The following is a 12,210-nucleotide window of genomic DNA, read 5'->3' as shown; positions in this document are numbered from 1 at the left end:
AGATACTGTTTGGCTGTAAAAGCCTCAAGTCACTTAACCTCTCTGAGCTTCTGCTGTCCTCTATACAACAAAACTTTGAATTATAAGGTTTCTGAGGACTTCTTCGGTTTTAAAAGTCCTACAGTTTTCAAAACCCTCTTAATGAAGCTCATTCCCCACAAGAACTTGCTTAGATCCTCTGAAGTCTTCTTGGGTCAGAGAGGAGGCAAGCAGAAAGAACCAGTGCCTCTGTGTAGACAGCACTGGTACGGTGTCGGGGCCTGAGACAAATGGGAGGGGCATCTCCAGGAGGCACCATGGGGACTCTGCTCTCGACCCCAGTGCCACATCTGGGGTTTGGTAAATGCTTCATCAGCACCCACCAGCCCAGGACATTAGGACAAAAGCCTCCACCACATGGATAGCATTAATCCCTCTGTGACAACACAATACCTCTCCTGCCAGCATCTCCACATTATCTCCTTCCGTAAGCTAGTTCTTCATGAAGTCCCCACTGAAGGAGTCCTGCTCCTGCTCTAAAATCATCTTTGCCTCTGTCTCTCCAAACTATTCTTTTTTTTTTTCTTTTTCTTTTTTTTTTTTTACTGAGACAGAGTCTCACTCTGTCACCCAGGCTGGAGTGCAATGGCATGATCTCAGCTCACTGCAACCTTTGCCTCCCAAATTCAAGCAATTCTCCTGCCTCAGCCTCCCGAGTACCTAGGGTTACAGGAGCGTGCTACTACACTCGGCTAATTTTTGTATTTTTAGTAGAGACTGCATTTCACCATGTTGGCCAGGCTGATCTTGAACTCCTGACCTCAAGTAATTCACCCACCTCAGCCTCCCAAAGTGCTGGGATTACAGGCATGAGCCACTGCGCCCAGCCCAAACTATTCTTTCTTCAGGATCTTCCTCCCTGGGGGGAGGGGGGTTCATTAATCAGAAATCAATAACATCTGAGCTTGGCTCTGAGCCATATAGATATAAAATAGGAGCATGGAAGCCTTGTGACTCTTGACAGGGGGAGAGAGAGAGAATATCTAAAGGGATGCCATTATTACTGTGGTCCCTCATGGCAAAGGACAGCAAACTCCAGCTCACGGTGAGATCAGAGAAGATCCAGACACTGGGAAAGACCAACAGCAGCTTCTTGAATTGTAGTTGAAAGCCTCTTAAGTATTAGTTGCCTCTTTACAAAGATAAAAGCCATTCCCCTGAGCTTTGTAGGAGAAACAGAACGGTGAAGTAAAGTAATTTTCTCTAAGAACAGAGGCCTTACTCTGTCACTAAGATTGTTAAGGAGCATAAATCCCTAGCAATAATTGCAAAGATCTTTATGTCACTTTTCAGAGCATAAATGCCTTTCAGCACATTATCTAATCTGATTTCACAACAGGCTGTGAGTTATTGGTGTCATAGGAAAGACTGGAGAGGGGGCCAGGAGACCTGGATGCAGGCCTGCACTTAATCTTGTATCAGCTGGTGACTTGCTTGAGCTATTGGTCCTCAGGCTGCACTTTACCTTCATTTTACAGATGAGGAAACTGAAGCTCAAGGGCTAAGTGACTTGTTCTTACCCACAGGTGACAATATGGGACAGACTGGGAAGAATGAAGACTGAAGCAGCAGCTTCTGAGTATAGCATTAAAATGAAACTGATAAAAATAATACACAAGGGCTGCAATAGGCAAGGAGGGCAGAAAGCGGGACTACAGAGGTTAAGGAAGTGTGAAGTCCATCACTGAAAAATTAGCACGGGTTATTTATTAGAGAAATGATAGTTGTGTGAATGCCAATCCAAGTAGAATCCATTGAGAGCAAAATAGGGGGTGACTGTGACTCACATATGTAATTTCTTCTGAGCCCCAAGTATGATGAACCACCTTGAGGCTGCCAAAGAGTCACAGGCCCCTACCTGCCAGTCATAGCTACTCATCAAGAGTCTTACAAAAGGGGTCGTTGAGTTGTATCCTTTGGTTCCTCTGCTACCTCAACTACTCAAGAAGGGCAGAGGCCTAGAAGCACAGAGTCCAGGAACCAAAGAATGCCTTGTTTCACATATTAGTTCATTTTTATACTAAATCTACTGAGAGGTTTTAAATCATGCCTCTCAGTTGTGATGAGACAAGAAAAGGTGATTTTTTTTTATGCCCAGGTATCAGTGTTCTATCTAAAGGTTTCAAGCACACTCTTCTCAAGTTTGTTTCTTGCACCCTGAAGAGTCCTTGCTGTGGGAACCATTTACCTGAAAACTTGTCCTTCAGACCCCTCCCTTTGCTGCAGCATGCTAACGCCCGGGGAACAAGCTTTTCCCAAAAGGATACGGAGGCGCTGGAACCAGAGTCACCATGGCCATGTCCAAAGACTCTGACAGCAGCTGGGATGGAAGATGAGCTGGTGGTGGGAATAAGCCGAAACACTGCGAAGGGGCACCATTCGCACCATCTTCCTGTACTCGGCCCTCATGTAAGCCCATCTTTCTACTTCCTTCTTTCCTGTTGCTGTCTCCCTACCTGGAGTTTTGTTCCTTTTGATTTTTAGAGGGAAAAGTACAAGGTAAGGAGAATATATTTATGTGCAAATATTTTTCAAATATAGTCTTTTGGGAAGTGTAGTGGGTGAGACTGAGATTTACACTAAGGAATGGCAATGTTTGCCACTGAGGACCCTATCCCAGCCTCCATGATGCACAAGTAATCACCATGACATGATCTGCTGCTGACTCAGGGAAGAAGAACCATTGATCCCAACATCTCTCTGCACCACCTGAGTATTGATTCCTGTGCACAACTTATGTTGTACTGGGCTAGCCTCTCCCCATTAACATTTACAGAATGTGATTTATGTGCCTCAGAGAATCTGATCCATCTTACTTTATGTGACTAAATCAAAAGAAAAGTGCAGAGACTCATCTTGGCATTAAAAAAAAAAAAAAGACAGCTATTCCACATATGCACCATCCCAGTCAAATGACAATATAGAGGGTACACGTAGACTCAGGGGATGACAAGCACACACACAGTGAGGGTGAGCTCAGTAGAATGGTGAGGGTTTGCGTCAGTAAGAACTACATTCACCTGTAGCATCAGAGACCCAAATACAGTGGCGTAAGCAGAACTAAGGGCTTATCCTCTTCCATAAAAGAAGTCAAGTTAGAAGGCCCAGGAAGTGGTATTGCTGCCCCATAAAGTTATCAAGGTCTCAGGTCTCCTTCGACTTATGGACCAACCCTTCTTCTTAGGTGGCTTCCATTCTCAAGGTCACAAGATGACTGATGAAATCTGGCCAACCTATCTGTTTTCAAAACTAAAGGGGCTGGTAGGGGAGGGAAAATGGAAAGACTAAGGGTCAAAAGATTAGACCCCAGAATTTTGTCTCACTTCAAGGAACTCTCTCAGAAGTCCTACCCAAAAACTTCCATTCAAATCTCATTGGCTGGAACTTAATCATATAACAAAATGTTATAAGAATGCAAGGAAGCCTAGGAAATGTTGTCTCTTAGCTGTGCATATCACCACCTGGAGTAACACCAGAGTTTATTTCTAGGAAGAATAGAAAAACAGACATTGAGTGGGCAAAGAGTGGGTGCTGTCATAGCATTGTACAGTCTGTGTGAAGTCAATCAGGTGGACCATGTGATCTCAGCTGAGCTCAGTGCAGAGTGGATATGAAATCACTAAGATGGTAGAGGGGTGTGAGCTTAGCAGAAGAGTGAGAAATGTACAGAGCCAAGTGTGAGAGTAGCAATGTGGTGTGTGGTGTATAACCTATGGGGGCTCAGTGGGAAGGTGAGACTGTACCCAGTCAGTCTGGGCTCCATGAGATTGTTCAAGTGTACAGCAGAGTCACTGCAGGGTTAATGAGATCATGAAAAGTGTGCACCACCAGTATGGTCTGATTGAGATTGTGAGGAGTGGGCACATGTGTTGTGGATTCAGAGGGCAAGCTACTGTCTGCTTGGCCTGTAGAAATGCACCTTCATTAAAGCCTTTATTACTATTTTGCAGCTCTTTGAGAGCCCCTTTTCATAAGAACTACCCAGCAAGATCAGGGTAACCTGAAAGTATCCTGTAGTCATATAGAGAGGACATACCCAACCTCCATCTAGATAAGTGGCTTGTAATTAGGGCCTACCTTCATGGGGCAGATGTTACAGGTACAGATACCGGTGGTGTCTCTTGTCAGTTCCAAGCAGGCATCACTTTGCTGCTGTCCTTCTATGGCCAAGTTTCCTCACATTAGCAGTCTTCATACATCACAGCAGGCAGGTTGATACACCTGGACCCAAAGCCAGAACTGCTAACAAATTACCTTGACATGTTGATTGCTTGGCTTAACTCACCCTGGAGACCTCCAGAGGCCTTCTTCACATCACCACAAACACTTCCAATTACTGCACTGGTTTATCAGGAACTCTTTTCTTGGTGCTTTATTCTGCTCTCCATGACCTTGGTTGCCTGAGCTATACATCCTTTGAGTTGTTTCTAAATCCTGCTTGGATTTTCCCCTTCTCATCTCTGTCTCCACTTATATAGGATGTGTTTTATTGCCACACAGACTTAGTTGGTAGCCTCTGTGGCATCTGACCCTTGATCAACTCTAGAACACCTATAGGTGGCCTCTGTAAGAGAGATTTCCAGGAACAGAATGCCAAACACATTGTTTATCAGGCTTCTTGAGTTGCACAGTTGTAGGAAATTGTTGCTTAAGATTTCAAAGGACACCAGAGAATTTCAGCACAAACCTGGAATGGTGCCCTGTTGCTTGTCCAGTCAATGCCAAGTTAATGATGGGAAGGAAGCGCTGCTGTGTCACGTGACTGCCAGGCACTGTCCCAAATCCTCCCTGAGGTCAGCATTCCCAACCCCACCAAACCCTGCAGCTCACAAATCAGCTGCAAGTGGAGCATGAAAAGTAGAACATTGTGGAAATTAACTATTTTAAGGGCCACACCTGAAATTGCTTGATTTTGGTTAGAAAAGGGATTGCAACATGCCCTTAAAATCATCATGAGCTTCTAAGAGATAACAATGACTCACAGACTTATCTGTCGTCATGATCAGTTAAAATTCTAGAAATAAACTCAAAATGAATTCTTAAGAACAATGGTTTGAAAGAACTGATATTTGAAAATCCACTCCATTTTACTGTGCAGATGCATTGATACATTTGTGGAAAATGACAAGAAGTTAATCTTGAGCTCCTTTGCCCAAGAGGTCACCCATAGTTGTATATTCTCAACATGCCTGCAAGACAACGTGCCGGAGCTATGCCAGGATCTGATACCGAGTCTGGTTTTCCTAACTGAAGATCTTGATTTGGATGCGTTATCTTGAATGTGGAAATTCTCCTTCCTTTCATGATATCCTATTGAGATAAGGTAGGACTTCACACAAGTAAAGTTACTACACCTTTAGTAACTACTACAACTTTGGTAACTTCACCTGTGTGAAAAACTGACTTTTGTTCACTTTTAGAATAAGGAAGGAGCAGCAGAAATTATTACCCATGAATTCTATATCAAAGATCCTGTGTCACAGAAATATGTCTGGTCTTCTTTGGAAAAGTAGACTGACCCCAATTTCAGGACACCACAGGAATTCAATATAAATTAGGAACTCTGTGTTACAATTGACAGAGGAGTAGCTAACTCAACAACTGAAAAGAATAACAATTACTGCATCTTGATTACAAAATGTTTTTCTGTTCAAGCCTTCTTTGAACTCTTATTACATAGAGTCAACTCCGTGATCAGAAAGGCCATGAGAATTGTGCAAAATGCCAGATGAAGATGTGAGCTCGTCAGCCCCTTCACCAGTCCTTTTGTTTACCTGGCTGCCCAATGAGCCCGAGTCTCTCTATTGGATCAAGACTGGTGTTGATCCAATAGAGTCCCAGAGCCAGGGTGGGAAGCCAGGTAGAAAAACATAACAAGTCTAGGAATTATAGGCGGGACTGAGAACAGGAAAAGTCAATAAGGCTCTGAGCCAAATGAGCAGTCAGAAATCACATGCATATCAGGAGTCCAGATTAAGTGTGTAGGTTAAAAACCAAGCTGGCAATTAGAAACCAGGAAACCCACAGGCACCAGAGAGCAATGCCAGTTCAAGGGTCAGAAAACAAGTAAAAGGCCAAGACAGCCAAATAAAAAGCACCATCACAATGAACTTCACGAAAGTACCTGCTGTTTCAGGCAAGAAGGCTCTTTCTCCATTTCTGTGGGAGATGTGACCATGCCACGTTGTGCAGGCGGAAGCCAAGGATCCATGTTAAAAGAGATGGCGTCAAATGACGGAGGTATTGTATCTGGAATCACGTTGAAGGACACATTATGACACCTCTAGACAGTGCCTGACAAGGCCAGAAAGTTAAACCAGTAATTAGCCACCTATGTCACATTAGGATTTCAGGGCACACTGGCCAGGAACAGCCACATCCCTGTCAGTACGATTTTTCCACCTCCTGGCACCCTTTCCCTTCTGGTTCCGAAGCCTAAGCAATTTCATACTTCCCATCGGTGATCCAAATCCTTCCTGGGAGGCGCAATGCTCAGTGTTCCACATCTACGATATTATTTCCAATGAAGTAAAAAAAAATAATTAAAAAAAAAAAAAAAAAAAAAAAAAAAAAAAAAAGCTTCCCCCCCTTTTTTTTTTCAGTTTGGAAGGCATATGACAGATGCTAAGAGAAAGAAAGTATACCAAACTCTGAGTTTAAATGATAAATATCCTTAGCTCTTCTAAAGGCATTCGAATTTGAAGGAAAGAACTAATTAATACAAAAGTGCCTCTAGAACTCTGTGCTGGAGTACTAGATGCATAAGGGTTAAAAACAAAAGTCTCTCTTTTAAAAACAATTACTTAAGCATATGACTTGAATTATAGTTCTTAAAAAAATGTTGGTTTTCCTTCATGTTAAAAAACACTTATTAATCAAGACTTCTAAAGACTCTGTTTAAAGGTGATAACTGATTCATCTCCCTTATCTCCCTTTTTAATCAGATATAGTTGTAGGAATAAACACAATTTAAATTTTAATGATTTCCAAAAAAATATTTGACCACATAAAAAATTCAAATATTTCTTCTTTCTAGGACAAGAGATAAATTAATGCAGAGGCCCCAGTGCACAACGGAAAGAGCATGGACTCAAAATGGTGTTGGTAAGTCCCTCCTCATCACTGGTCCCCATATCCTCAGAGATAAAAATAGAGACTTTGCCAGGCCGGGTGTGGTGGCTCACACCTGTAATCCAAGCCCTTTGAGATGCCAAGGAGGGAAGATCACTTGAGGTCAGGGGTTCAGAACCAACCTGGCCAACATGATGAAACACTGTCTCTACTTAAAGCACCAAAAAAAAAAAAAAAAATTAGCTGGGCATGGTGGCAGGTGCCTGTAATTCCAGCTATTTGGGAGGTTGAGGCAGAAGAATAGCTTGAACCCAGGAGGCAGAGGTTAGAGGGAGCCAAGATCATGCCACTGCACTCCAGCAAAACTCCGTCTCAAAATTATATCCATATATATATATATATATAGAGAGAGAGAGAGAGAGAGACCGCAGAATTCTTGTGAAGATGAAAAATTATGCATGAGAAGTATCTAGCACACAGTGTAGCATATTGTTCAATGAATAGTAGCAATTGTTACTTTTATTCCACTTACCTAACAAATGCCCAATCACTTTACATCGTAAACACACTTCTATCTAATTGAAAGAAGAGAGAGTAACAGGAAGAGCATCGAGATGCAGTGGCAGAAATTACAGTGTAAGCGTAGAAAACTGCGTAACGATCTCATTTTCATCACATTAGTTGTGTGGCTCTTTACAAGCCACCTAATTTCACTGAAACTCTACTGCCTCATTTGAAAAAATAAAGGATTTGAACACATAACTTTGGTTACTCCCAGATGTGAGGGTCTCTGCCACTGATTACCTTCCCAAGTAGAGAGCAGACCTGGTAAAAGATTGGCCCTGTCTGGGGACAGCCTTTCCCTAGATAATCAGATGTTTATCCAATGCAGCTCTCAACTCACCCTTTCGCCTACAATTTCCCAATCCTGCCTTTCATCTTTGGACCTTGCTCAAGAGCACAAATGAACTTCTAAGACCAGACATAAACCCTAATCACTAATACACACTTATCGAGAGATCTAAGATAATTTGCTTTAGCTACCTGTGCCTCAGTTTTCTCCTCTGTAAAAGCAGGAGAGCAATATTCACCTCATTGAGTTTTTATGAAGATTAGATAAGACATGTTGGTGAAAGTGATTTATCAGCTACACAGCATTGCACAACCCTAGCATAGCAACTGTGATTATTGTTGATTTATACTGTTGGAAACACTCTATGGAAAACAGATGAGAAGTTGCATTCTGAATCAGTTCACCATGGTTTACCCACCTGAGCTCCTGCCTTCTGTGGGTTTCATGAGCCTAGAAGAATCGGGCAGATGGCATTGAATTCTGCTGTAATCAGACATTGATTTTGGTCTTCCTGAGAAAGGAGGATTATTTAAACTTTCACTTATAGGAAACTGGCAGGAACCTGTTTAAATCGCCCAGGTAAGTTTTCACCTCGTTAGCAATATCCTACCCATGTGATCTGAGGTTTCCCTATTTCAAGAGCTAATTGCAGAATTTCAGGAAAACCACCTGTTACTAATTGTAACAAATCCCTCAGTCTCCGAAAAGAAAAGCAGACCTGACCCTCCAGAGCCCCACTCTTAGGCTTTGCTGGGCTTACTGCTCCATGATCACCAGGCTCCTGTGGTCACAAGGAGGCTGTAAGATGTGCAAGGCCATCTAAGAGGAAGCTGAGAATGCTGCTGCATTCCTCAGGGGTGTCCTGAAATGCCCCGTGTTTGCAGCGCTGTGAAATGTTATAGAATCATACCAAAGCCTGAAAACTATTTGTTGATAAAAGGTCTTAGGCAGTTACTTCAGAACATAATCCCATGTATTGGGTTTTCTGAGCAGTCAGCTATGTAGAAGATTTAGTTAGCAGTTAGCATTCTCTCTCTCTCTCTCTCTCTCTCTCTCTCTCTCTCTCTCTCTCTCTCTCTCTCTCGTCCTTCCCATCCACATTTGCAGATTGCATGCCCTTAGCAGGGCTTAGGGCTGATCCCATAAACAGAATAGTAAGCAACTACTTGCCTGGTGTAATTTGAGATGTATCACAATCCTTACTGCTCAAAATATCTTCCCCAACAAATGCCACAGGTCCTAAAATCCCCAGTATTCAACTCGCAGCAGCTAATCTTCTCCTCCTTCTCCCCATCATCTCGCCTAATACCTCCACGTGTGAAGCATTTCCATCCTTCCAGGCCCAGCTCAGTATCACTGTTTCCTGAAGCTTTCGTGATCGCCCAGTTTGAAGTGATCTCTCGTTCTTCTGAAGATTCAAAAAGCCTCGCTTGTGCCTCTTTTATGTCATAGATTACTTTATGTTTAAACACATGTACTATGTCCCACCAGGCATAATCTGGAGATTCAATTCCTCAGCTGAGTCTTATTTATCTTTCTATCACCAACCCATCCTCAAGCAACCAGGCCCTGAGCTGACACTTAACAAAGAATCAGTATCTGACCAGTGGGCGCTATACAGCTGAACAAGTAGTAAGACACAGCTTCTCCCGGGCTGAAATTTTGCTCCTCACTCGCTCTGTATATTTCAGCAGTTACTTCAGTTTTCAGAGCCTTATTTTCTTCCTATAAAATAAGGTCATTGACGAGTTATAAAATGCCAGAACTGTCTCAGCCATCATTGCTAATCTACTGGATGATCTTACAGCTCACCCTGGTTCAGCAAAAGCCCAACATCATTTGCATTCACTTTTGGAAGTGGCTTGACAATATATACACTATATTAAGGTCTTTAAAAGAAAAACGATAAAATTTTTTAAAAAAATTAAGATAAGGCCAAATAAAGCAAACACACAGAAATAAATTACTGATGGTCCTATTTACTTACAAAGTGGGACAAAAATTCAGCTTTGAGCTTCCTAGCAACCAAAGCAAAAATGTATTAAAGTAAAAATATACTGATTGCTCAAGAAAATACAGATTTTCCTGTCATTAAAATTCAAGAGAAATTGATGTAGTAAACTTTGTACTCAAAAATCCCAACAATGAATACACCAGAAAGTTTTGTAGAACTATTTCCTGTAGCATCCTTCTACAAAAGAGTGTTCCAGTTATCTGTTGCGGCCCAATCCCAAAACAGTAGCTTAAAGTGACAACATTGTGTATTATTATCTTACAGGAGATAGCGGGGTCGAAGCTAAGCAATTCTCACTTAGAGTCTATTACAGAAGTGTAATCACGAAGTGACTGAGTCTGAACTGACCTGGAGCCTAAGCTAGGAAGATTCAGAGAGCTGGGGGGTAGAGCAGGTGATCCTCTTCAGATACCTCTCGGTGGTCTCTCCACGTGACTCCAGCATGGAAGTGTTAGAACTCTTACACGGAAGCTCAAGCGCTGAGAGGAGACAGCCAAGTCAACTTGATCACCTTTTATGAGCTAGCCTCAAAAATCACATGGTATCACTCTAACACGTTCCATTTGCTAGAATCGAGTTACTAAGACCTATATTCAAGGCAAGGGTATTTTAGTCCCCATTTTTTGATGGAGGAGTGTCCAAGAACGTGAGACTATGTTTTAAAACCATGATTTAGGAAAAAAATAGAAATTTGCTATTCAATAAGTGCTATTCTTTGAAAAGCAAAGAAGAAATACTTCAGCTTGATTCAGGAACAAAATTTAGAATTACACAGTTGTGCTGTTCATTATGGTAGCCAGTAGCATGAGTGGCTATTTAAAGAAATTAATTAGGCCGGGCGTGGTGGCTCAAGCCTGTAATCCCAGCACTTTGGGAGGCTGAGGCGGGCGGATCACGAGGTCAAGAGATCGAGACCATCCTGATCAACATGGTGAAACCCCGTCTCTACTAAAAATACAAAAATTAGCTGGGTGTGGTGGCGTGTGCCTGCAGTCCCAGCTACTTGGGAGGCTGAGGTAGAATTGCTTGAACCCGGGAGGCAGAGGTTGCAGTGAGCCAAGATTGTGCCACTGCACTCCAGCATGGCACCTGGTGACAGAGTGAGACTCTGTCAAAAAAAAAAAAAAAGAAAGAAAGAAAGAAATTACAATTTCATTAAAAAATTTTCAGTACCACTATTTTGTTTTAAGAGCCACATTTCAAATACTCCATACCCACACATGGCTAGTGACTATTATAATGGACACACAATTAAAGAACATTTCCCTCATTTCAGAAAGTGCTATTGGAGAACAGTGCTAGGGTAATGACAGAACAATATATCCTTAGTGGAGGCTAAGGTGTAGGATGCATTACTCAAGCCCACAAACTCAAGGTTACAGTGAGCTACGATCACATCACTGCACTCCAGCCTGGTCACAGAGCAAGAACTTGTCTCTAAAAAGAATAAGAAAAAAAAAAAAGAACGATATGTCCAGCTGTCGATTAGAACTGCTAAGTCTTCTAATTAAGCTTTTGTTGGTAGGAATTGGGCAGCAGAGATGTCCAAATTTTAACATTTGACAAGACTGTGAACTGCATGAAATCTGTGTTGCTCAAAAAAATATGCCTTAAAAATCAACCAAGTCGGAGGTAGATTCACTTCCTTTCAAGAAAATGAAGGTAGGCCTGGGTGGTTGCTGTCAAAATGGGCAAGTTCATAAAACCTGGGAAAGCAGTGTTAGTCCAGGCCAGACACTACACCGGATGCTACTCAGCATACAAACCCATCATCATGAAGAATGTTGATGATGACACCTCAGAATGCCCCTTCAGCTGTTCTCTGGTGGCTGAAATTGACCATTATCCCTGCAAGGTGACAGCTTCCCATGGGCAAGAAGAGCACCCAGAGGTCAAAGATCAAGTCTTTTGTGAAAGTTTACAACTACAACCACCTGATACCCACAAGGTACTCTGTGGCTATCCCCATGGACAAAACTGTCATTAACAAGGATGTCTTCAGAGACCCTGCTCTTAAACACAAGGCCCAGCAGAAGGCCAAGGTCAAATTCAAAGAGAGGTACAAGATGGGCAAGAACAGTAGCTCTTCCAAAAGGTGTGGTTTCAGATGTTTTGTTTTGGTCGTTAAAAATTAAAAAGAGAGAGAGAGAGAGAGAAAGAAAAGAAAGAGAGAAAGAGAGAGAAGGAAAGGAAAGAAGGCAAGCCAGTTGCTAGCTTTTAGCAGCATTGAAAA

At 42.3% G+C, this 12,210-nt stretch overlaps 1 long non-coding RNA gene and 1 pseudogene across 1 annotated transcript in view; both read left to right on the top strand.

Moving 5' to 3' along the window:
* The first annotated feature begins 8,325 nt into the window (after window positions 1-8,325).
* The window catches only part of LOC119467637, an 18,528-nt gene continuing 14,643 nt past the window's right edge, over window positions 8,326-12,210 (top strand). The window contains exon 1 of the long non-coding RNA XR_005196183.1: window positions 8,326-8,542. This is a non-coding gene — a long non-coding RNA (uncharacterized LOC119467637). The remainder of the gene's footprint in view (window positions 8,543-12,210) is intronic.
* LOC108286067 lies at window positions 11,665-12,154 on the top strand (annotated as a pseudogene).

The sequence above is a fragment of the Cebus imitator genome, unplaced genomic scaffold (assembly GCF_001604975.1).
Source record: "Cebus imitator isolate Cc_AM_T3 unplaced genomic scaffold, Cebus_imitator-1.0 Scaffold313, whole genome shotgun sequence".
NCBI classification, from domain to species: domain Eukaryota; kingdom Metazoa; phylum Chordata; class Mammalia; order Primates; family Cebidae; genus Cebus; species Cebus imitator.
Note: the sequence above shows the minus strand (reverse complement) of the source record. Positions and strands in the feature narration are given on the sequence as shown.